This window comes from Montipora foliosa, chromosome 8, assembly GCF_036669935.1.
Source record: "Montipora foliosa isolate CH-2021 chromosome 8, ASM3666993v2, whole genome shotgun sequence".
Lineage (NCBI taxonomy): Eukaryota > Metazoa > Cnidaria > Anthozoa > Scleractinia > Acroporidae > Montipora > Montipora foliosa.
Window position 1 is genome coordinate 22,472,838 of NC_090876.1, and position 26,926 is coordinate 22,499,763.

Below are 26,926 nucleotides of genomic sequence, written 5' to 3' on the forward strand. Positions count from 1 at the left end.
AAAAAAATTGAGCAATGCTGCAGTCAACCTGATATAGTGAATGATAACAATATGCTAGTTTGTAAAAAATGTGGGGTAGTTAATGGCTATAAACCACTTATAGATTATGTTGAATTTCATCAGAACAAACATAGGTTTCATCGTAAAAGTGTTTACCAAAGAAAATATCACATTGTAAAAAATAATTTTCAGATTTCAGTCAAGAATAAAGATAAAATATTGAGGATTTTTATGGAATTGGGAACAGTAATTAATTTAGTAAATAAAGAAAGGAGACGGATGATTAATATCAACTTTATTTTACAAAAGATATTCAAAATGCTTAATCTTCCTTATGAAAAGATCAAGATAACGAAATCTAAAAAAACACTCCAAATGTATAATGAATATTGGAATGAAATTCTTTCGATAATATCTGACAAAATCATGAAAATCATTCAAGGGTAAATTTTTTATCATATTTCAACAAGTATTTATCAACCGTTGGACATAAATCTACTATAATATCGTCTGTATTTTTCATAGTAACGTGAATTGATGGTTCAAAATCACCACTTCTTAACATGTTTTTTTATTAATATTAAAAGATGTTGATAACTCTGAATAGCAAATTGAGTGTTTTGGATTTTTAAATCAAGGTTTTGATGATCCATATAAGATTTGATTAACAAAGCACAAGTGCTGATAGCTACTAGAGCAACACCACCAGTCACAATAGCACTTATAATTCCACCAGAAGCTGTCAAAATAGAAACAGAATTACCAATTAACTTAAATTTTTTAAAACGTTTCATAGCCTGCTTGTATGCCCAGCATTTCCTGTGGTATGCGTGGTAATATGATTTTAATTCCTCAACCTGTTCTTCAGAAAGTTTATCTGAAATATAATTCCAGTTAAATATTTCCTTTTTTTGATTGTCGGTCATATATATAGTTTAGATAGTCAATCGTCTGCATAGACAATATAGTACACCACTGACTTGACCACAAAAAGGTGATCTTTTAATCAGTTTAGTTGGGTATTTTTCTGAAATAGCATAAGTGTAACCTCTACCGAGCTTATGGTGGTCATAAAACCTCCCAGAAGCATCATGCAACACACTATGTGAATTTAATATATTAATCCAACCGAAGATCTTTTCAAGTAACCATGTTAGACAGCCACTACCTGGTCCAAGAAGACCTATTTCACCATTATTGAGTTCAAGAATCTTATTTATAGATATATCTCTTTCGAGATGATAAAAATGCAGGTATCTAGAAACAAGTGCTGATTTTAATATTTTATCGTCAATGTTTGGATGTTTCTCCTTTGTTTTTTCAAAATTGTATGTCACATATTCGAGCAATAAATTGATATACATATATATATTACGTTATATTGTATCTTTGCATCAGAACGGTATGATGGTCTAATATCGTTTTTTCATCTAGGATGAAATCCAAATATACACAGAAAAAGGCTATATTTCCTCTAAGAGGAGCTATATCTGTTGTGGGATTCCGACCACCAAAAACAGTTGTACTGTTTCCTGTACGGTTGCCACCAGTAAAATCACCAATATGTATTTTGTTCCAGTAAATCTTACTTTTTTCAGTTTTAGGCGAAGATTTGTTATCCCAATGTACTGATAAACAGTGCCATTTGTTAAGTTCACCCAAATCATTCTCGCTATAATCATCCAGTTTCAAAAAACTCTGAAGAGAAGCGGCTGGACCGAGATAAACACAATTATTTGCAGAATCAGCACCAGATACCACTAGATTTGAACCTGAATAATCAATAAAAATATCATACCCCCCATTATCGTGACCAAAAAGACCGTTACACCAAAAGCTCTGAGGTGATCCTCTAGACGTCAATTCATAAACAATAAAAACATTGACTGCGTCATTATTCAGATTAACATGAGATATCATTTTCTGTGTACCACTAAATTTCAGGAAATATCGACCATTATGTTTTTCAGCTTTTGTGCATAAGGTAGGTCTTTTAGATGAATCTGTTTGAGTGGCATCACTTTCCTCATTGCTTTTGTCATATATAGTTTCTACCTTTCTGCTTGAATCAATCTTCACATTTTGACCATCTGATCTGTCTATCTGATATACGCAATTTGCATACATTCGAAGATATTCAGATACCCAAAGATCGAGAAATGAATCTCTAACAATGCTACCGACCTGTGATTTGACAACAACATGGTTATCTGCCGTAGCAGGCTTTACGATGAGATTTTTGCCGGTTTCTGCATGACCATCAGAATTCACAGAAAAATCGACTGTGTCAGTCGTAACTACATCAATGTTGATATGTTCGACAGTATATTCGATTTTATCACCGTTGTCATCAAGAACAAAGTCTCCTTTTTCATCTTTAACATACAATGCCATATATATATTTCGATTAGATATTTTTAGAAATTAGAAGGTCTGTAATATATGGTGTAAAAAAACCTTTTTCTTGCGCTGTCAGCGGATTCGATCAATATTCTGTTAAAACCGTGGTAAGTGGAATTAAGGTTGAAAAATAATCCATATATATTTGTAGCAGTGCCTGCAAGAATACGGTTGTTTATGATCAATTTGTAAGTACCATTCAAACGTTTGTTCGTCCATATCACAACTTTTAAAATGTACATACTTTCTGTTCTAAGAATAGACGACAATCTGATATTAGTGGTTGTACCATCTAATTGCATTTCATATGAAAAATGAGAAGTTCGAGTTCCGATTTCGGTTGTACCTACAAGAAGACAAGGAAAAGAAACCAGTCTCATGTATGTTCTGGTTAAAGGACCGTTGTCATCTATCGGTGATCTCGGCAGACCCCTAATTCCGTTGTAGTTCATATTAATGGGTATGTGAATTTGAAGATTATTGTTGGAGACTTCATACGCCTTTTCATAATCATATATTGTCATGTCAAGATCGTTTTTTGCTTCGCCTTTTCTGCCATAAATCAAAACATATATTGGCAATAAAGTTGGACTAAGGTTGTCATAAGTAGATTGAACAGTTACATACAACCTTCTTTGGATTTGTTTAGAAGTACCATCAGGACTCAAATTCAATATACTGCGAAAATATTTGTAATCGGAATTTATTCTTATTGTGTCGTAATTGTCGATGTTCATGTTCAGTCTTTCAAATTGTATGTTGAATCTGTTGAACTCTGTGTCATATCTACCGTTTTTTTCGAAATACACTTCTAAACACACAGTATATTTATTACTGAAATCATCACGTATCATCTTGAATAAATTGAAATCAAACCTTCCTTTAAACAGATTAGATCCATCACTTGTTTTTTGAACCTTCAAGGAGAACGCTTTTTTGTTGGTTTTATGAGGTGAGTCATTATAGGTGATTAAATTAACATCCTGTATTCCATAATCTTCTGTAAATTCCCCATCATCCATTGCATACTTTAACACATTTTTTCTGTTTTCGTGTGTGCTTATATGACTCTCTGCTATTTTTTGGTCTGTATATTTATTATTATTGGTACTCGTAGTAGCAATCGCATCATTTACTTGCTTTAAAGTTATAGCATCTTGATTATGTGTGGCGTTTTTCACATTTTTTATTTGCGAATTATTCATATTCAAATTTCCAGTCATTTTAGAGGATCCGTCTAAACGAAGTGAATCTAAAAATAATCGATCAACGTAACCTTTTCCAGTGGCATCATTTATACCTGTCGGATCAGCAAGATTGACTATCTTTTTTTGTGACATATTTAAATTTCCAGTCATGTCCTGCGTACCATTACGGAGTACAACCTGATTTATATTTGCTTTGGAAGCTAATCCAGTATCAATGTATCCCTTATTCACTACATCAGTTGATTGAGAACCATTACCAACCTTAGTAATTTTATTATCTCCAAAGTCAAAATCACCAGTTACGGAAACTGTCCCATTTTTTTTTTAAATAATCGGAGAGTTCTGTTTTATCGGCTTTTTGAGACAACTCTGTTTTATCAGCTTTTTGAGCCATGAAGTTATGAATGTAAAATTTTGTTGCAGCATCTTTATGATGTGTTGGTTCAGCTACCCCCTTAATTCTTTGATCTTGCATATCAATTGGATTTTGTGCTTCAATATTCCCAGTGTTAGTATTCAGATCGACATAGAAGGCTTCAAGTTGTAGATGTGTTAATGCATCAGCTGTATTAGAATATGATGAAGACGATGAGATAGATTATGCATTAGATGATGAAGATATGGTTAATGAGACATTGGATGATATTGGTATTCAAAATTATGATTCAGTTGAAAAGGTACTAAATCTACCAGAAATGACACCTAAAGACCTATCTTAATAAGATTTTGAAAGATGCTAAATTAAAAAGGAAACAATTAAATGCCTATAAAGTGAATGTTACAAAACAATACAATAGTGGTTTGATTTCTGAAGCTGATAGGCAATTTCAAAACAAAAGAATAGAAAACACACGATTTGCTTTGAATGAATACATCAAACATTATGAAAATAAAATCGAAATAATCAAAGGTTCTGGTATGAAAAAACAAAAAGGTGGCAATGTTATGTTGGATATGCTTTTAAAGATATCAACAATCAACAGATCACAATATGATAAATTATTCAAACAATATTTCAAAATTTAATGTAGCTTTATTATATAATGCAACGTGAGATAGTATTATCATCATATTCTGTAAAAAATCAATTTGATAATAAACCAGAAGATTTTACAACAAATTTTACTAGACCTATAATTTTAGAAAACAATAAGCAATATGTCATTGGTCTGAATCGAGTTATTAACATGCGTTTCACATGGTTTAATGTAAATGCTCAATACAAAAATCAATTGATCAAATACAGTTCAGATAATGGTTCAATTTTTAAAAACATTACACTTCCAGCTGGAGTATGGAATTATACAGACTTTAATACATACATAAAAAATATAACAAAAACTGGTGATACGTATCCGATAACTCTTGAATTCGATACAACAACATTCAGGGTCACGGTTACATTAGCTGAAAATTACCAACTTGATTTAAGAGCAAGTAATTTTAATGTCCTAATAGGTTTTGACAAAAAGATATTGACAAGCGGAACACATATTGGACCTAAATTGCCCAATCTCAGTCAAGACACAGACATACTCAATGTTCATTGTGATTTAATTGACAAATCGCTTGTAGACGGTAAAGACACAAACATCATTTATTCATTCTCAACCAGTGTACTAACTCCAAGTTACTCCTTCACCCCCGAACCACGACGAGTTACATTTAATCCAGTTAATAAAACTTCAATTTCGTCAATCAGAATCTGGATAACCGATGGAAAAAGAAGCTTACTGGATCTAAATGGAGCGGATACATCTTTTTCACTAATTTTGAAAAGCATATAATAATATAACATAAAAGTATAAATGAAACCGTATGAATTCAAGAGGTTTTATCATCCAAAACTTGGTAGATTCGTATATAAACACAAAGGATCAGGACTTATCATTGATAACATTTTTAAACCGTTAAAGAGTGTGGCATCATCTGTTTTTAAGAAATTTGCTAAGCCAATAGCAAAGAAAGCATTAGAATCAGGGGTTTCCCACACAGGTGATAAAATTGGTAAGGCGGTGGCAGAGAAGTCAGGAGACCTAATAATGAAAAAATTGGCAAATTTGAGAAAAGGAGCTACAACACAAAGGGCAAATGTTCCATCACCTATTAAAGAGCAACATGAAAGTACTTATATGATCCTCAATAGATTGATATCAGGATCTGGAAGAAGGCGTAGAGTCTTCAAATAAATAACATGATAGCAAAATTATATAATATAATAGTATAAATGGCTTTTAGAACAAGTGAATTTTTACAAAGAAATGAGTTAGTGCGTTTCCAACTTGATGATGTAATTCGAGCTCCAGCCAATGGTCAACATCAGGAGAAAAATGGATATACGTTTACAATCAATGATCGATCGAGTTTTTATGATTGGTATAATGCTTATTTTGAAGTTCAGTTCCAGGTACAAAAATTGGCTGATGGTACAGCTTACGGTGCAGATCGTATAACAGTTATTAATGGATCTCATTCATTGATTTCTCATACGATGATTAAAAGCGCTGGTAAAATTGTGTATGATACTGATAATTTACACAAGGTCGTTTTTGTCAAAAACCTCCTCGAATATAGTGACGATTTTAGTCGCTCAGTAGCCAAAAGTAGTCTTTGGTACTTGGATACAAGTCATCAGATAGCTAATGCTAATCAGAATGCAGGATTTGAGGCTAGACGACTTTTAACAACCGGGAATTCTGATGTCAATAGAATCATACCTCTCAATCGTTACAGTTTTTTCGAAGAGTTGGAGGGTAAGATGCTGGTACCAATGCAGCTTGAATTTACTTTAAAGCTACCGGATGATAGAGAACTACTTCAAAAACTTGACGCAGTTGATGATGGAAGGGTTGTCATTAACAGATTTCTACTATGGGTTCCAAAACTGACTCCAAAGGACAGTCTGTATGACAAGTTCATTGGTTCTTTTTTAAAACAGGATAAATGGACGTATCTCAGAGAAATGTATCAAATGTCAAGTCCGAGGCATGGTAGTGGATTCTTCCAGATTTTATTTTTATTTTTTTAATCTTCTAGTATTGACAATGTCAAATCAATTTTTGTATACCTACAACGAGCTAAAACAAGGAATCCGGCGACAAATCCATATGAATTTGATACATTTAATATAAATGCCGATCGTGGGAATGGTAGTTATTTGACAACATGTCGTCTAGAATATGGTAATGGTGTCTTTTATCCCGAAGCTGAATATGATTCTGAAAGTAAAGTAAGAATCTTCAACGATTTGATGTCTTATGCAATGAGGAAAAATGATTATAACACCGGAACCCAGTTGAATCTAGCTAATTATAATAGTTTATACTCACTGATCTATTTCGATCTATCATATCAGGCAGAGAAAGTAACAAGAGATCCCAAACAGTTGATTTTTAGGTATAAACTCAATGCTAATAGTGCTGGCGACAGTCCTTTCAACGTACATGCTATCGTTTTATATGAAGAAACAGTTGTCATTGACAAAATCGGAAATGAACTGGTTATAGTATAAGCCCACAACTGAAATAGTAATATGAAATCAAGTCAATAACTCCTATTTATTTGTATATGTTTTGTAACTGGAATTATATAACATATATTATATGACTGAACTTCATGAAATCAACGTAAAACTTTCTGATAATCAAAAAAAGAATCTGAGTAATGCTTACCATAAAAGGGAAACAATTGTTCTGAGACTGACAAATGATTCTCTTCATGGGAATGATACTCTGTATGTCCCAAAAATGGCAAAGAAGAGATTGGAAAAAAATCGCAAATTGAATAAAGGTATGGATATTAAGCTTGCTAAGACCAATATCAGAGAGCAAGTTGGTGGAAGTCTTTTGAGTACCGTATTAACACTTGGAAGATCATTTGCACCAACAATTGCAAAAACGGTTGGACTAAGTGCTTTGGGGGGACTAGCGAGCGAAGGTGCTTCTCAATTGGTTAAAGCGATCTCTGGTAAAGGAGTACAGACTGGTGGTTTAATCATTCCACATAATAAAATCAATGAACTGATGCCATATACAAATATGTTTACAACAAAACAGCAAAGAGATATATTAAATGCAATTAAAATGGGTTCTTCTGTTCATATAAAGCCGACAAAAACACAATCAGGTGGATTTTTAGGAACTCTGTTAGCTAGCATCGGTATTCCACTAGCTATTGAAGCCATAAAAAAGATGACCGGAAAAGGAGCACCGAGGATAGGTATACCACCTTGGTTGAAAAATGGTACAGGAGCACCTAGAATTGGAATGCCTAAAATACTCCCTCCATTTATAGTTATCCACCATATGTGACTGGTAATGGTAAAAAAAAAAGAACCTCGACCAAAAAAGGAAAAGGACTGCTGTTAGGGAAAAACTCGCCTTTTCGAAACATTCCAGTCATAGGAGACATATTGTGAAACCAAAATTTCACAAAAAACACCCCTTTGAGTAACCATAATCTAATAAAATGGTGTAAATATTTGAATATACCGATCAATGATGAACTGTCAAGAGATGAAAATGTTCCACATAACCATAAACAGGCATTATTTATCTACAATCTAGAACCAGCTTATATGAGCGGAAGTCATTGGGTTGCAACATATGTCAAAGACAATGTGATAAATTATTTTGATTCGTTTGGTATGCCACCTTTTCAAGAAATGGTAAATCATGCCAAAAAGAAAAATCTGACTTTGTTACATCAAAACAATCAGATACAAAACATACAAACAACAACTCGTGGGTCTTTCTGTTTATACTTTCTAAATGAAATGAATAAGGGTAAAACATATTTTGATTTATTACAAATGTTTGACACAAATGATACCATGAAAAATGAAAAATTTATTATTTATTTATTTTAGAAATATCTAACATATATGATATATGAGATCATATTGTGTTAAACAGAAGAAGGTCACAGAATGTGTGCCTGGTAGTGAAAGATATGAACTGGCAAAAAATGGCAGAACTATGTTGAAATGCAAATGTGCAGAATGTGGTATTACAAAGACTAAGTTTGTAAAAAGGCAACAGGGAAACGGTTTAGCCCGTTTGAAGGGGCAGGCATATTAAGCACTGTTGGTAATACAGCAGCAGAATTATTTTTAACTAAAGGAGTACCTTATCTTGGCAAAAAAGCAGTTGAAATGGGTAGATATTACACATCAGAAATGCTACGAGATCCAAAGTTACAGAAGAAAGCCATTGATTATGCTTTGGATAAACTCAATCCAGCAATTCAAAATGTTGGATCACAAGCTTTACATCAATTGTCAAAAAAATAAGACCAAATAAAAATACACAACAAACAGAAAATATCTTGATGGTGGTGCTCTTGATATTCACAAAGCTATTGGTAAATTACCAAAACCAAAAAGCGGATGGACACTACCCGGTCATAAATACACAGGACCTTATAATGGTTTGGAAAATCAACTGAAGTATGACCCAAAAACTGGTCAAATATTAGAAATATACGATACACCGACTGGAAGAACTGATGCAATAGCAATGCAACACGATGTTGATTATTCCGTCTGCAAGGATGATAGGAAATGTAAAAATAAAGCAGATAGAAAAATGGTTCAAGCTTTAGACAACGTACCGTATAATGAAAGACAATGGGGGCATTGGTTGGCAAGAAATGTTATCAATACGAAGCAGAAACTAGGTCTGGGAGTGGCAAAAAAAGGAAAAAGCCGTCGGGTAAAGAAAACTGGCAAGAAAAATTAGCAGATGAATTACATAAACCCATAAGACGCAACTTTACTCGGCGGCGTGTAATCACAAATCATATTGATGAAATATGGGCAAGTGATCTAGTTGAAATGCAACAGTTTAGTAAATGGAATGAGGTTACCGATATCTTCTTATGGTTATTGATGTCTTCAGCAAATATGGTTGGATTGTTCCATGGAAGGATAAGAAAGGCGAATCTGTCACTGAAGCATTTAAAACAATATTCAAGGAAGGCAGAAAACCAGAATATTTGTGGACTGATAAAGGCACAGAGTTCTACAACAAACATGTGAAAGACCTCTTAGCTAAGAATAAAATAACACTGTACTCCACTGAAAATGAGGGGAAATCCTCAGTGGTTGAAAGATGGAATAGGACAATCAAGTCTAAAATGTGGAAGCAGTTTACTGTTCAAGGTAATACACAGTATTTAGACATGCTACCAAAAATATTGAAACAGTATAATAATACCAAACATTCAAGCACAAAGATGACACCTGTTGAAGCATCTGACAAGAGGAATGAAGGAACCGTTTACTTTAATCTATATGGTGATATAGAAACATTAAAACAGAAACCGAAATTTAAAATAGGTGATAAGTTCCGAATATCTAAGTATAAAAGGAATGTGTTCGACAAGGGTTATACACCAAATTGGACAGAAGAAGTATTTACGGTTGATAAGATCCAATACACTAATCCTATCACTTACAAACTAAAGGATCTCAATGATGAAGAAATACAAGGCAGTTTTTATGAACCTGAATTATTAAAAGCCAGACAGGATATTTTCCGTATTGACAAAGTCATTCGAAGAAATTATAAGAAGAAACAAGCTTTGGTAAAGTGGAAGGAATACAGTGATGAATTCAACAGTTGGATACCATTAAAAGATATAAAACATTTAAACTGAAGTTATGTAACATATAATAAATAGCTACAGTTTGTACTGTAATTGCTACTTTGTAGCCAAAAATATTTAATTGTTTCTGGCTATATTTGAACGCGCTTGCGGAAATCAGTTTAAAAATAAAATATATAGCATTATTATATAGACGAATGGAACTTCAAAAGACAAATTACATAAATGATACACTAAAAGTCGAAAGAAATTGTTACATCGACAAGAAAAATGAAATATGGTTTCGCGGAAAAGAAATAGCTTCGACGCTGGAATATAAAAACACATGCAAAGCGATCATAGATCACGTTCACAAAGATGACAAAAAATTCATGGTCTGCAAAATAAAGCAGAAAGCAAGGGGTAACAGAAAGTTACCCCTTCCTGAGAGCCCTGAAACTGGGGATAACAAAACGTTATCACTTACTAAAGACCTTGAAAAAGACATCGAATGTTTATTCATAAATGAATCTGGTTTTTATTCCCTGATTCTTTCTTCCAAACAACCTAAAGCAAGAGAATTCAAACATTGGGTTACAAGCAAAGTTTTGCCATCAATCAGAAAAAAAGGATATTATGACACAAAAAGCAAAAAATTATTGATTGAAAGTGAATATGACTTGCATTGCAAAGTGGTTTCATTTATAAGAGACAAATATTGTGAAGCTCTTATGATTGCAGGATTAGGTGAAAATCAGAAGCTTCCTGGCGTTAGATTATCATCATGGAAAAAAGGTTATATGCCTGGACAATGCGATCTTATGATTATGAATCCAACAAGCAAATACAATTCTTTGTGTATCGAATTCAAAAGCCCAACAGGTTCATACAATGTCTCTGAGCAACAACTTCATATGAAAAAGATGTATGAGAAAAATAAATGCAAATATACAATGAGTAATTCTTATGATGATGTTAAATTTGAAATCGTCAAACATATGGAAGAAAGCAACAGGTATATGAAACGCAGATCTAAATGAATCGAAAACCATTTGAAAATAAAAATATGTATAGTGTATATTATATGGGAGTAATAACTTTACATGAGAGTGTCATGAAAAGAGACCAACATGAAGAAAGCAAAAAACCCGATGACAAGCCCTGGTATTGTGACATATGTAATGATAGACAATTCTACCGTCTCTCTACAAAATACAATCATATTCAAACTTTGAAACATCGTGAAAATTTATTGAAACATTATGAAAATGCATTAGAAGAGTGCCGATTCGACATAGACAAGTAAAAAACATTGGACAAATAACTGAATTTAAACGTGCTATATTTAAAAATATATATAGTGTTATATTATTATGGAAAAAATAGAAGAAGCAAAAAGAAATAGACCTACAATATACACAGATCAGGAAAGAAAAGAAAGAAAAACCGATTACATGCTTAACAAGCCTTGATATTGTAGCATATGTAACAATGAAAAAAATTACAGTCTCGCTGGCAAACACAATCATCTTCGTACCTTGAAACATCGTAACAATCAAATGACACATATGATAAATTCAATGGATCTGGATCATAATTAACCCATGTTTTAAAAAATAAGATTCCAAGTATCCATTTTTGGACGCTTTGAATTTGAAACTATATAAACGCGCATTAATGACACTTAAAAATAAAAAATGTATAGCAAATATGTAGAAAATGAAAAATAATATCTCACATTATAATATGAACAAGAAAGATCTAAAAAAACTCAGTAAATCAGAACTAATCAAATTGCTGCTAAAGCAAGAAAAGAAGAAACCAGTACCAACACCAAGGACTGTAAAACCAATTAGACCAATCCCAACATCTCGTAAGAGTGTAAATCAAATGGTTCAAGATTATGAAAAAAACATAATTCTTCCACCAATAGAGTTCAGAGATGGATACAAACCAGTACCAGCACCAAGAACCAAAAAACCAGTGCCAACACCGGTACCTAGAACTAAAAAACCAAATCCAGCACCTAGAACTAAAATAGAGCAAACAGACAAAGCTCTAAAAGGGTTCACAAAGTCTTTTGAGATAAATGTCAAAAACAACAAAGACCCATTAGTGCAACTAAACAACACAAGAAAGGCTATTGACAACCATATTAAAAACATGTTAATGTCAATGAAAGGACTCAAGTTTGTCGAAACACTCAGGGTAACATTTGAAAAAGAAACAGGCAATGAAGAAAGAGTGATTAAAACTGCTTATTTCAACAATCAACCCCAAACAATAACAAATAATATACAAATTGAACTAGCTATATCTTTATCAAAACAAGAAATTCTAAATAAAATAGCTCAATGGATTTCGGAAGGTTCAGGTTGGACCATTCAATCTATCAACAACCATTATCTTAATGTGGTGAAATATGAACCAATGAGAGCATCATCATACATTAAACTACCAACGGAACTCAGAAATAGTGCAAAGGGATTGATCAACATGAAAAATGAGAATAATGAATGCTTCAGGTGGTGCCACATCAGACATTTGAATCCTCAAGACAAATACCCACAGAGAATCAAAAAATTCGACAAACAATACGTTGAAAATTTGGATTCAGGAATTGAATTTCCAGTCACCACCAAACAGTACAACAAAATAGAAAAGCAGAATGAAATAAACATCAATGTTTTCGGTTATGAAAATAAACAACCATATCCAATTCATGTTTCAAAAGAAAAGTATGAAGACCATATGAATTTATTATTAATCACAGAAAACAAAAACAATCACTATGTATTAATCAAAGATTTCAACAAATTCATGTACAATCAAACAAAGCACAAAGAGAGGAAACATTTCTGCATGTATTGTCTTCAATGCTTCAGCTCTGAAAGAGTATTAACTGATCATAAAGAAAACTGTATGCAAGTGAATGGCACACAAGCTATCAAAATGCCAGCAAAAGACTACAACATATTAAAATTCAATAACTTCCATAAACAACTTCCTGTGCCCTTTGTAATTTATGCAGACTTTGAGGCTATTACTGAAAAAATACATGGTTGTCAACCCAATAATGACAAATCATACACAGAGGCTTATCAGAAGCACACAGACTGTGGTTATGGATATAAGGTCGTTTGTTGTTATGATGATAAACATAGTAAACCAGTACAAATTTACAGAGGTGAAAAAGCCGTTTACAAATATATGGAAGCTATGCTGGAGGAAGTTAAATATTGTAAGAATGTTATGAAAAAGGAATTTAACAAACCATTGAGAATGACAAATGATGATGAAAAAGAATTCCAAAAAGCAAAAAAAAGTCATATATGTGAGAAAGAATACAAAAAAACTGATGTAAGAGTTCGAGACCACTGCCACATAACTGGTTTTTACAGAGGATCTGCTCATCAAGATTGTAATCTTAACTTTCAAATAACTGATAAAATTCCAGTAATTTTTCATAATCTCCGTGGGTACGAAAGCCATTTTATAATGCAAGAGATCGGAGCTATTGTTAAAGAGCATAAATATACAAATAAGAAAGGTGAAAAGTGTCAAATGAATATCAATGCCATACCAAACAACATGGAAAAGTATATGGCTTTCATGCTTGGTAATCATCTTACCTTCATTGATAGTTTCCAATTCATGAGCTCTAGTTTGGAAAACCTAGTTAGTAATCTACCAAGAGAATCATTGAAACATACCTCTAAAAAATTCAAAGGTAAAAAGCTTGATTTAATGTCACAAAAAGGAGTATATCCATACGACTTCATGAACAGTTTTGATAAATTCAATGAAAAACTGCCATCAAAAGAAGACTTTTACAGCATCTTAAATGATGAGCATATAACAGATGATCAATACAAACATGCTCAAAATGTATGGAACACTTTTAATCTGAAAAATATGGGTGAGTACCATGACTTATATCTCAAATCTGACATACTTCTGTTAGCTGATGTATTCGAAAACTTTCGAAAGACCTGTCTGCAATACTATAAACTGGACCCATGTCATTATTTTACCAGTCCTGGGCTTTCCTGGGATGCTATGCTAAAAATGACTGATATCAAATTAGAGCTTATGACTGATATCGATATGTTTCAATTCATTGAAAAAGGCATGCGTGGAGGTATCAGTTACATAGCCAACCGATACGGAAAGTCGAATAATAAATACATGAAAACATAGGATGAAAAGGCGCCCTCAAAATATATCATGTATCTAGATGCTAACAATCTGTATGGTTGGGCAATGAGATAGCTTAGCCAAGTACACAGAAGACAGCAAGAAAGGTTTAATACTAGAAGTAAACCTAGCATATCCAGAAGAACTACATAATTTGCATAATGAATACCCACTAGCTGCTGAAAAAATCAAAGTAACAAAAAACATGCTATCAGATTATTGTAAAAACATTGCTGAGAAATACAATATATCAACTGGTTTAGTTCATAAACTGATACCTACATTAAGCAATAAAGAAAAATATGTGCTCCATTACAGAAACCTTCAATTATATACCGATCTTGGTTTAAAAATAACTAAAGTCCATCGAGTACTTGAATTTAATCAGTCACCATGGTTAAAAAAGTACATCGATTTCAACACCAAGAAAAGAACTGATGCTAAAAATGCTTTTGAAAAAGATTTCTTCAAATTAAAGAATAACAGCGTCTTTGGGAAAACAATGGAAAACATTAGAAAGCGAGTAGATGTTAGATTAGTGACTGATGAAAACAAACTATTAAAAATGGCTGCTAAACCAACATATGTCAGCAGCAAGATCTTTAATGAAAATCTAGTAACTGTTCATAAGATCAAAGAATCTCTTACTCTTAATAGACCAGCTTATATTGGAATGTGTATCTTGGATCTGAGCAAGACGTTAATGTATGATTTTCATTACAACTACATTAAAAAGAAGTATGGAGACAAAGCTAAGCTGCTATTTACTGACACCGATAGCTTGACTTATGAAATCGAAACTAATGATGTGTATCAAGATTTTTGGAATAATAAAGACAAATTTGATAACAGTGACTACCCTGAAAACTCAGCATACTTTGATAAGACAAATAAAAAAGTAATCGGTAAATTCAAAGATGAGGCAGCAGGTATACCAATAACCGAATTCGTTGGATTAAGATCCAAAATGTATTCATACATAAAAGACAATGACAAAGGCGGAAAGACAGCAAAGGGAATCAAGAAGAATATCATCAAAAAGAACATAACTCATGAAAATTACAAAAACGTTTTGTTTATTAACGAACAAATGCATCACACAATGAAAACAATCCGAAGCAACAAACATCAACTTGGAAGCTACGAACTAAATAAAGTGTCATTATCTTGCTTCGATGACAAGCGCGGTATATTCACGATAATGGTGCGACAAGTTATGCTTACGGACATAATAAAATCTAAAATGTTAGCTGCTGACGTCACGGCACAGCAGTGCCGGTCTACATACAAGTACCGCAAGCACAATCTGAATGATAAAGTTTACTCATAAAGTTTACTCATAAAGTTAACCAAAATGTCACGCTATTTTGATTATGCAAATATTTGAACAAACTTCATGCATCAGAAAATTTATCAGATCTGTACTTTTATCAGAAAAAATATCAGAAAATAAATTTATGGGTACATTTTTGATTTGTTAAAATCACGGGGAAACCCCTTTTTTATTTCCGAGAGTCTCATGCTTTGTGATTCTTTCATGTTCCATTTGATTGATTACGTGAATATTTAATCATGTAGTTTTTCACTTGGTAATATTATTTTAAAAAACATATAGATTTCCAAAATATAAGATCAAAAATATGAAACCATAATATGGAAAGTAGTATGTAGTTGGGTTGGTAACAGATCAAAAAATGATCTGGTACCCCCAACTCCTATACTACTGTAAACAGATATCTTCCCTATGTATGAATACTATAGATAAATTTATTACCTAGTAGTCTTGTTTACTAAAGGGCATATTTTAGTCTGTTTTACAAGGTTCAGTGAAAACGCAATATATCTTTGAAGCTGGAACTTGGATTGATTACATATTTGCACTTGCAGAACAAAGTCTGTTGAGTTGGTCAAGACGAAATACCCTTCCTTGCCAGATGCGTTAACTGAGGTTATAGCCAGGATAGAGTTTGAAGCAGCAGCCTGACAATTCATGGAAGGAACTGTGCTTTTTGTTCAAAAGCTTCGACCAAAGTCTTCTTGGGGATTTTATGGCTTTCCAAACTGTTACAACGAAAAGTATGCGGGACCTTGCAGTAATTTGACATTAAAATGGAATGACCAAGTATCGTGGCTATTCAATTCAAGTTCAGCTCTATTTCCATCAATATACCTGCATGATATTGGGACACTGAATCACACTTCATTTGTTAAGTTCAGACTACTGGAGAGTTTTAGACATTCCAGAAAATCGGATGGCCAGATTATCCCAGTTTATCCTTACATTCGCATAACGTATGCCATCTCACAAATATACTTGAATGTGGTAAGTCGACAATGTTTACATTAGCATGTTCAGGGCTCTCAGTTGGTGGGGACGAGCGAAAAAATGGCCCGGATCGAGGAAAAGGTGAGCGCAAGAAAAAAAATCGACAGAGTACTGAGCCCTCCGCCTTCCCTCTGCCCAATATTCCTTAGACTGCTAGCAGTCATTCTGAGTGGGGAAGCACACTTGGCTATCCCTCAAAAGGAGGTTGGACATTTCGGTAACAATTGCACGCCGCCATATCCCATCTTAATATTACAAGCTTACCGCTGTAAAAAGAATGAAAACAGGCAAAATTTGAATGTTAGTTCAACAAGAATTAGCGTTTCTGAGCTAAGCTAAGCTAAGCTGATCTATAATATTTAGTTCTAAAAACCCCTTTGAAAACGGTTAGCCTTCAGTTGTTGGCTGGCTACCACCACGTCAATTCTCTAAAAGATTCGCTTTCTCAGGAGCTTATCTCGCTAGTATAGTGATATCGGAAATTGTATTGAGAAGCCATCAATCCAAGTTCGAGTCTCTGCTTCGCTTATTCTTAATTTTCTATGCATTTTTAAAAGGTTTGTTTCTTTGATGTAGATTTGAAGTTTGAAGTAGATTGGACGTCGCGTAAGTTGAATAGAAAGGAAAACCTCTCTCAGAGGGATCGCCAAGTGTACGCCTGAGTGAGTCAAACCGCCCGCTTTAGTCCGTCACGCAACCGAGCCGAGGGGAGATGTCACCATTTTCCCCTCGGCTCGGTTGCGTGACTGACTAAAGCCGACGGTTCGACTCAGGGACTGCTAGCAGTCTAAGTAATCCTTCTGGCGCTCCCTTTTTCCTTGATCTCGACCATATTTTTGCTCGTCCCCACCAACTGAGAGCTGCAACAGGATAGGTTTACAAACATAATCTAACCTCAACCTCAGTCAAGGATATACTCGAGCGTAGTCACAGTAAAATATTTAACAATTATACCACGAGGGTGCGCTGGATATGACGTGATAGAGAGCCAACGAGCTACAGAGTTCAGGGCTTACCAGAATAGCAAGTTACACTCCGTCGTTCTGGTGTTCCCGGGGGTCGTATTGTCGACTAAAGCATCGATTTCTGCCTCGGTCAATTCCGGTCCAAAACGGCTTTTGTCGGCCACTTTTTTCTCAGAGCTGCAAAAATGTTTTCAGTTCGCTTTATTGCTGACGCGTTCCTTGACCATATTAGGTAGAGCGGGTATATGAACTGTTATAACATAACTTGGATAAAACGCGCGTTCTGATTGGCCAATTGATCATTTACTATTTGCCCATGGTGCATGCTCGCTGACGATAGCTGACGTGCGATCTAACTTAAGAAGAAAATACCGTCACGAGCGCATCAGTCCTAATTTTCCAAGACATATTTTCCTCCTCTTAGAATAGGGGTGAACCTCTACAGAGCTCAAAATAGAAAGATATAGCCCTAAAGATCAATCAGCAGCGGAAAAGGAGGATTGAGTCAGGGTGGTTCAGTGGTCATCAACCGCGCCTCCCACCTCTGTGACCCGGGTTCAACCCTGGCTTCGGGTCGTATGTGGGCTGAGTTTCAGTTAATCTCAATCTGACTCTGATTGTTTTTCTCCGGGTACTCATCAAAATCGACTTTGTTAATTGTCATCGCTTTTGTTTTTGTTTATCAGGCAAATATAATAGCAACTATAGTCCAATCAGCCCAGCAGGGAGCAGCTGTGGCTGTCATCTGGGGAGATCACCTATCGGAAAAAACGAAGACAGACTGCATAGAAATAAAGACTTACCTTGACAACTTTCTTGGACCACTCGTCAAAAATCTCACTGTCGTCACTCAAGAGTGTAGCGCGCGGTTTTGTAGCTCGCATGGACGTTGCAAATTTCAATGGAATTTTGTGGAGTATCTCCAAGCTTTAAGTCTGGGACTTGCACGAGATTTGACTCATGAATGGACATTTATGAGCTGCAATTGCTACAATGGATGGGGTGGAAAAAACTGTAGCCTTCGACGTTCAGAATTAAGAAGGAATTAGCGGTATTTAATTGACCACGGGAATCAACTAATTATCAATTACTTATTCAAACCAATGATAGTTAAAGACTGAATAAAGGTTTTTCAGGATACTAGAATTGATGCAAAACGCAAGCGTGAATATATATATATATAATAAGTGATAGATATATTATGAGTGTCAGTGTTTATCACCTTTGAAAACTAAAAGCGAAGGTGAGAACTTTGTAGAGAATGCTATTAATTGTTACCCTGGCTGCCAGAGGTTTTTCTCTCTCCGAGCGACGGAATAGGCGAGGAAAAACCTCTGGTACAGGCCGTTGAGTTCTTTGAGAAGGCCGGTCCAATATGATGCCGTTTCATATTCGACATCAAAGTTTTATAGGGAAGTAAATAAGACAAATTTACCGTGGAACCAAAGATGCTGATTGGTAGGTTATGTAACGTATCAATTTAATGAATTTTTTCAATGTCAATCAAACGGGGCATGGAAGTGAGGTTCTCAAAGGCCTGTATAAGAGGTTTTCTCGCCGCTTCGCGACTCGCTATTTCGTTGCTCTAAGGGAGAAAAAACGTCTGGCATCCAGGGTAATTGATTGTACGGTCTCTATGAAAACTGTTTTTTTTTTTTTTCGAAAAAGGAAAGGAACTTTATTTCAGTGTCTAGTCTTCTAGCGCTGGAGCACGAATTGAGGCCACTGTAAACTGAAATCAACAAATTAACGTAAAAATCAAATGTTGGTTTTTGAGGAGAGGGAAAAACCGGAGTACTCGGAGATAAACCTCTCGGTGCAGAGTAGAGAACCAACAAACTCAATTCACATAGGACGCCGAGTCTGAGAATCTAGCCGGGGCCGCAATGATGGGAGGCTCACTACTGTGCCATTTCCATACCTCTTGAAAGACCCAATTTTTTTCCGAGACAAAAGAAGGGCGTACCGATGAAGGACAATTTAAATAACTCATTCTGCTTTCGGAAATCAAGCTCTCATATTTTGGAATGAGGTTGTCGAATTTACATTACTAGAGGCTCAGTTAATTGAAAGGAGGACTTCCTTAATCTGTTGCATTAGTCCAGCTTCAAAATGATAATAATAAACGCTTAGGTAAACGTCTTGGTGGTCTTATGAGGTGAAGTTACCACCAAAGAGAAACTGACCAGAAATGAAAGTATAAGCGCCCGAAGATACAAGACTTTTCAAGGTGATAAGATAGCATTTGCCCATACTCGACACGCGCTTACTCTGACCTTTTTAGTCAGCAAATAATTAAAGCAGCTCAGGTATAGACCACTTCCATAAATAGCGACCATATTTACATTCTTTTGTCTTTATGTTAATTAGAACTACTGCCCTTATTTGGAACCAAAATTCTTTTGAAATTTGCTCGTAGCGAAGCTAGAAAGAATATGTTATTTGGCCGCCATTGTGAAAGAGGTCTATGTCCTGTTTTGCCAGGTCATCTCTTCTTTCCATCCCTCAAACTGACATTTCCCTTTTTATTCAACTTATACGACGTACAGTCTACTTTAGACTTCAAATCTACTTCAACGAACCAAAGATTTTAAATCAAGCTGAGAAGATTCACAATAGGCGAGGCAAAGAGTTGACCCCGGTTCGATGGCTTCATCTTGCAGTTTCCGATATCCACTAGACTTAAGAGACAACTTCCCGGAGAACTGAATGTTTTAGAGTATTGAAATAGCAGTACCCAGCAAAACAATTGAAAGTTAACCGTCTTCAAAGGGGCTTTTAGACCTAAATACTGTAGATCAGCGCGGCATAGCTTAGAAACGCTATTTCTTGTTGAACTAAAGCTGTAATCCTGCCTGTTTTCATTCTTTTTAGATCGGTAAGCTTGTCAATATTAACATGGGATATTGCGTCGTGTAATTGTTACGAAATGTCCAATGTCAGTTTGAGGGATGGAAAGTAGTGTTGACCGTATTGCCAGCATATTTCTTTTAAAATCAGAAACCCAATGTCTGGACTCGCAGGACTCGAACCTGGGAACATTTGATTCATACCCCTTTACGTAACCACTAGACAAGCACATCAGTAACTTCAAGGATTTCATTTTTTTAAATGTCAATAACTTTTCTTCCAAAACACCCACTAAGAAGCAAGCTTACACAGTGAAAAATGTCGGTTACCAACCTTCAAGAAAAAGCTAACCATTTTAAAATCAAGCCTTAGACTTAGCCATTATTCGTCAATGATTATATATATCTATGAAGTTTTGAATGGACCAAGGACGGACAACCCCTGAATGACATTTTCATTGGAGAAAAATGTCATTCAGGATTTGTCCGTCCATAGTCCCTTTAAAACTTTATTAATTAACTACATTTCAACGAGGCTTGGACTGTGAATCCTAGATCCTCCTGGGGGCAGAGATGCGCTGTTAGCTCGAGAGACCCTCTTAACAATATATTCCAGCCTTGTTGATTGAAAAATACAATTTGTTATTAGAGGGTAGCCTATGAATCATCCTCGGATGTTCCGACGTACGCCCTGTTCCTGAATGTTAAACGCTGGAGAACCCCGTGGCTAACCAATAACCTCACTGATTGCTCTGTGGCCAGCAGGGTGGTTGTGATGGTGCAGTGGTTAGCACACCCGAGTAGTAACTTACCAGGGGGACGCGGGTTCGGTTCCACTCAAGGCGTAATATGTTTTTCATTGAAAATGGATCAGTTAGTAGTTCGGAAATCCAAAAATGTAGTCACTAGCCAGTAGCAGTGAACTACCACTGGCTGATCCTTTTGAATGAATTGAATGAACCCGCGTCCCCCTGGTTATTAGTCGGGTGTGCTAACCACTGCACCGTCACGACAACCCTGCTGGCAACAGAGCAATCAGTGAGGTTATTGGTTAGCCACGGGCTTCCCCGGCGTTTAACATTCAGGAACAGGACATACATCGGATCACCCGAAGGTGATACTTTATGTATGAAGAAGGCTGGAAAGTATAACTAATTAGCTGGTAGCCTGCGAATCACCTTTGGATGATCCGATGTATGTCCTGTTCCTAAATGTTAAATAATGCCGGGGAACCCCGTGGCTAACCAGCATCTTCACTGATTGCTCTGTTGCCAGCAGGGTTGTCGTGATGGTGCAGTGGTTAGCACACCCGACTAGTAATTAATTAGGGGGACTCGGGTTCGATCCCCACTCACGGTACATAAGTTTTTCATTCAAAAGGATCAGTCAGTAGTAGTTCACTGCTATTGCCTAGTGACTGCATCGTTGGATTTCCAGCTTTCTTCATATATATATATATATATATATATATATATATATATATATATATATACTAATTAGTTTTGGTAAATAATCGGCATACCTTCCAGTCACTTGATCTTTGGTGGTTTAAGTGGATAAGAACAGTTCCTTCAAAGTGGGTGCTTCGGGTTCAAATCCTGTCCAGGGACTACTTTTACTCCTTTTTAATTTTTATCTGCAACCACAAGTCCTGGGACAGAGTAATCTAAATGGTGGATAATACCTCATTTGGAGAAAACTGGCAATGAAGGATAATCCGGTTAGTTGGTTGAGCATCGGGCTGTCATGCGGGAGGTCGCGAGTTCTACCCCGGGCGGACAAACACTCGGGGTCTTAAAATAACTGAGAAGGATGTGCTGCCTTTGTAATTACATCCGCAAATGGTTAGACTTTCAAGTCTTCTTGGATAAGGACTGTAAACCGGAGGTCCCGTCTCACACCCCTTGTTGGAAATTAAATAGTATGGGACGTTAAAGAACCTACTCACTCTTCGATAAGAGTAGGGGACGTTGTCCCCGGTGTTGTGGTCTAACCTAAGCTGGACGGGGGCATCTTTCACTTCCATAAAAATTAATTGTAAACTGCGTAACAAGCAGTCTGGCTAAAAGTCTCCCACAAAAGTATTGTAAAATTAGTCCTGAAAAGCCCCGTGGGGGAGAGACTAATAGCAAATCATTCTATCATTCTATCCCCAGGCTCTGTTTATCATCTCCTTCGCGGAAATTGAGGAGAGAAAGGGAGAGCCTGGGTTTAACACAATAATGTCACGTAAATGGCTCTTAAAATCGGAGTCTTATCGTGCGACGCTCTAACCAACTGACCTACGAAGCCACTGACGTTGCCAAAATTGTGTTTATTATTGCGAGGATCATAGCTTTACTTGATTTCATATCCGCAGTTCAATATGTGATTCATTTCATATATCATTTCATCGTTGATTCATTGCTCACGGGAAAATTAGAACCCACAAATGACCAGCTCCTAACGTCAGTGTCTTCGTAGCTCGGTTGGTTAGAGCGTCGCACCGGTATCGCGAGGAACCCGTGAGAATTCAAACAGCGTTGAAGTCCTGAATTTTTTAGGCTTCTCTATACAATTGCCAAAATTGTGTTCAAAACTACGAGAATCATAGCTTTACTTGATTTTTTTTATAAAACACATATATGGCGTATATTGTAGCGATGTTAGTCACACAATAAATTTGGTGGGCAACATCGTGTTTCTTTGTTGTAAAACAACGAAGCCAGCGCTTTGATTGCATGTGATATACACATGCTCAATTCATCAAATCATTTATTGCTTCCTTAGCGGTTTCGTAGAAAAAGGGGAAACACCTTTTCTGCCAACCGAAAGTGAACATCGCGCAGAATTGTATGACACATCCGGGACATTCACGGGTGCAATGGCGCTTAATTTCAAAGGCCGAGACGACAAATGACATGAGACAATAAAGAAAAATGGCCGCAACAGGGAAAGGTCCCCCTGCGTTTTACTCTGTTACAGCTTAACTATATAAAATATGGAAAGGGTTGCATATGGCTTTAAAAGAAGAAATACTCAAAATAAAATAACAACCATTTTTGACTCGGTACCATCTCGTTAACCTGTATCAATTTTGTGTTCAACTTGACCTATTTTGGGTAAATTTGAGTATGGGAAATAGCTGTATGATAACTTTGAGGCTGAATTTCTTCTAAATGAAGATTTCAACACGTTGGGTTGCATATGGATATGTTTTCTTAAAAAGTATAAAGGGCTCATGCAACATATGAAGGGAATCCGATGTCTAAAAGTGGTATCAAATCCAGCATTTCTGAAACATACATTTTCTCTCTTTGATTCCTCGCCTTCCTAAGGGCCTTTGGGAGTTGAATTGATTCATTTTGAACTTCGCGCGTGCATATTAAGGACTCTAAGCTCCGCCTCTATGAACAATAGCAATGTTTCGCCTTATTTAATCATGAAATCAGTAATAGCTGTGAAAATGGCGGTCAATGTCTCGCTCGTTTCAACATTGTTGTGTTGAAGGTAGTTTTAAGCAACTGAATGGTTTAGGTGTTTGTGATCCTTTTATATATTTTATTCAATTCGAACGGATCGAAAATTGAATGTATTTTCAACAAACAAAAGACGTTCCCAATGGGGCACTAGCAAATCACGGACAAAAAATAAAGGGAAAGAGGCTTTTCCTTTGATGAGGCTGTGTAGACAACCGGCAATGAACGGAAAAATGCTTCGTGAACTCCCTCTTCAGGTCGATCGGATATTTACACATTGCGATGGTTTATTTCAAGATTTTTCTGGGTAGCGGTAGCAGATAAAGCATGAGGAATAAGCAAGCATTAAGCCCGTGTAACTAAAACTTTCCACGCTTTTCTCTAAAACACTTCTGATTCTGATGGTCTTTTGAACCAAAGAAACTCATATCAACAAAAAGAATTGTTTGCCATGTCACTTTCAATGAAGCGAACAGTCCGCTCTTTAATCTTTAGTGTTATTGTTCACTTTCCGCACCTTGAAAATTTATTCTGCTCATCTTAACGTTTGATTGACAGTTGCGGAATTCGGCGAAGGGACTCTAGTATTCCCAAAGCTAAATCAGTTGACCAATCATATCCCACCAGTGCTGAATGCGTGTTTCTTTATGCCGGACTTGTCACATATTTCGCACTGCAAGTAAATGTCACGGAAGACAATAGAATTCTGCGCGATGATGCATGAGGCATTTGTTGGGGGATACCCCTAATTATTGATTCCTTACAAAGTCAGTCGTACCGATACTTATGTGTCGCTCGTCTTCCTGGTTGCTATTGAGAGATCGGCGAGCTACAAGCTTTTATCCAAAGTCAAAAGGTAAGGTGTAAGTCAATGTTCCTCATTAGAGCAAAGCCAGTAGAAAAGTTGCATGTGACATACACATGATATATCAACAAAAACCCATAAGGGTTGAAACGTGTAACGCACGTTCACAGCTTCCGGATATTCAGTGCGAACTGATTGGTTGAATGTTTCAGTGCTAAGTACCATATTTGGAAACCCCTCGCTGTTGTTGTTCCAAATACGGTACTTAGGAAATTGAATATTCGGAAGGTTGTTTCTCAGCACACAAGGGGCCGTTACACGTTTCAACCCTTATGAGTTTCTGATATCAATCAATAATTGTTTGCTTCGTTTCTTAGACAAAACGGTTCATAAACATCGTGGATTGTGGGGGCTCCGCCTACTTACAAATCACGAATATTCGACCAAGAGTACTTCATGCAAAGCCAATCCTACTGATACCAAAGGCGTGCCGCTCGTCCTACTTGACGTTTCTTGTTTGGTTAGAGATCGGCGGGTTACAAGCTCTTAAGCAAACTCGACAGGTAAGACTTAGTCAGTGTTTACTCTTTGTTGACTCTCACAACTGAATTGGCTTGGAGAGGAGACACGAGTCGCTGATAGTTTGTAAAACACGGAAATGCGCCGCTCTTACTGAAATTCACACACTTACACAGCGCATTTGAAATTTTCAACACACCATGCAGTCTTAGCAGAATTATACTTTCATTTTCACCACAATAAACTTATTTACGCAAACGAAGCCTTTCAAGAACGACATTTGTGTCGTGGTAAAAGTGCCAATGAGATCACATTTTTTCTACAAATTTGCAACTGGAGACTGGAGGAATACAGTAATTTTGTCTTACTGAATTTCGGGCAATCGACTGTGATCGGTTGCGTTCCCTTCTTTAATTAATGAACGATCCGACATTACCAACATTCAGAGTTAGTTCGAGGAAAAGATCCACTACAAGGTCACATATCCGTCATAAATGTGGCGTAAGCGGCGCACACGCGTCATGCTTCTTGCCTTTCATAGTTAATAGAGAGATTAAGCATCACGTTTACATGAAACGGCAAACGTCGGCTTGCCGTTTCACGTTTAACATTGTTTTTAGAAAAAGTCGCTATATAAGATGGAAATCTTTATCCGTCAAATTTGTTGAAATAGCTTCTTGTCTGTAAATAATTGTGGCATAAATTAAATTTGATCAAGAACGCAAAAGATTCACCGAAATGCGAAGTAGATGAGCTTAAAGAAATATTGTTGGCTTCCCAAATAAACTTCATTTTACACTAGAATGACCAAACAAATATTTTCTGACTTGCAAAACTATGCCTACACATTATAAAGTCTCCATGAAAAGGAACTGAGTTTACGAATAATGTGCACGTGTTATTTCCCTCCAAATATTCGTGAGTGAAGAGTTTTAGTCTAAACGAAGTATCTGGTTTAATTGAAATTATCGATTAGGATTTTGAAAAGTCGAATCTGCGTTACAATACTGTACGTCCTGTGCCCAAGTTCAGGAGTTGCCATAAAGCCATTATGGTGACAACTGGGAGGGCACATTGTATACATATAGAATATATATATACACACACAGATATATATATATATATATATATATATATATATATATATATATATATATATATATATAACTTCAGGTGAGTTCCACACTGATAAATCCAGAATAGGGCTCCACACTACTGGAGCGGTAATAACAATGTTTTTCTACTCAATATAGTTTCATATGGACTTGAAAGTCCATATGAAACTATATTGAGTAGAAAAACATTGTTATATATATTTAATATAGAATTTCTCCGATCTATTAAGATTCTTGGAGTAACTTTAGACAAGGACTTATCCTATAAAGAACACATATCAGATCAACTAAAGAAAGCCTATGCCAAGGCTTCTGCTCTGAGAAGAAAAAGGCGTTTTCTTCCTCATGATGCAATGATAAAACTTTATAAAGCATTTATATTACCTCAACTCGAATACTGTGGCCCTTTGTTTGTAGGCATAGGTACGGGTCAACGCAACCGTCTCGAAGATGGCAACTGTTATATTTTGAGAACATTAATCGGGCACAACAAGTCAAT

The 26,926-nt window shown here is 35.8% G+C and overlaps 1 protein-coding gene and 1 pseudogene across 3 annotated transcripts in view; both read left to right on the plus strand.

The window, feature by feature from the left end:
* The window catches only part of LOC137968386 (hyaluronidase-1-like), a 32,854-nt pseudogene extending 13,901 nt beyond the window's left edge, over positions 1 to 18,953 (plus strand).
* The window catches only part of LOC137968006 (uncharacterized), a 136,243-nt gene that overhangs the window by 85,925 nt on the left and 23,392 nt on the right, over positions 1 to 26,926 (plus strand). Inside the window, exon 1 of one of the 3 annotated variants that reach the window (XM_068814616.1) lies at positions 24,781 to 24,844. The exons of 1 other annotated variant lie outside the window; for it this stretch is intronic. The gene's annotated coding sequence lies outside the window, so the exon portion shown is untranslated. Of the gene's footprint in view, positions 1 to 24,780; positions 24,845 to 25,161; positions 25,357 to 26,926 lie in introns of those variants that run through there. One more of the 3 variants, XM_068814615.1, reaches the window with a different exon arrangement.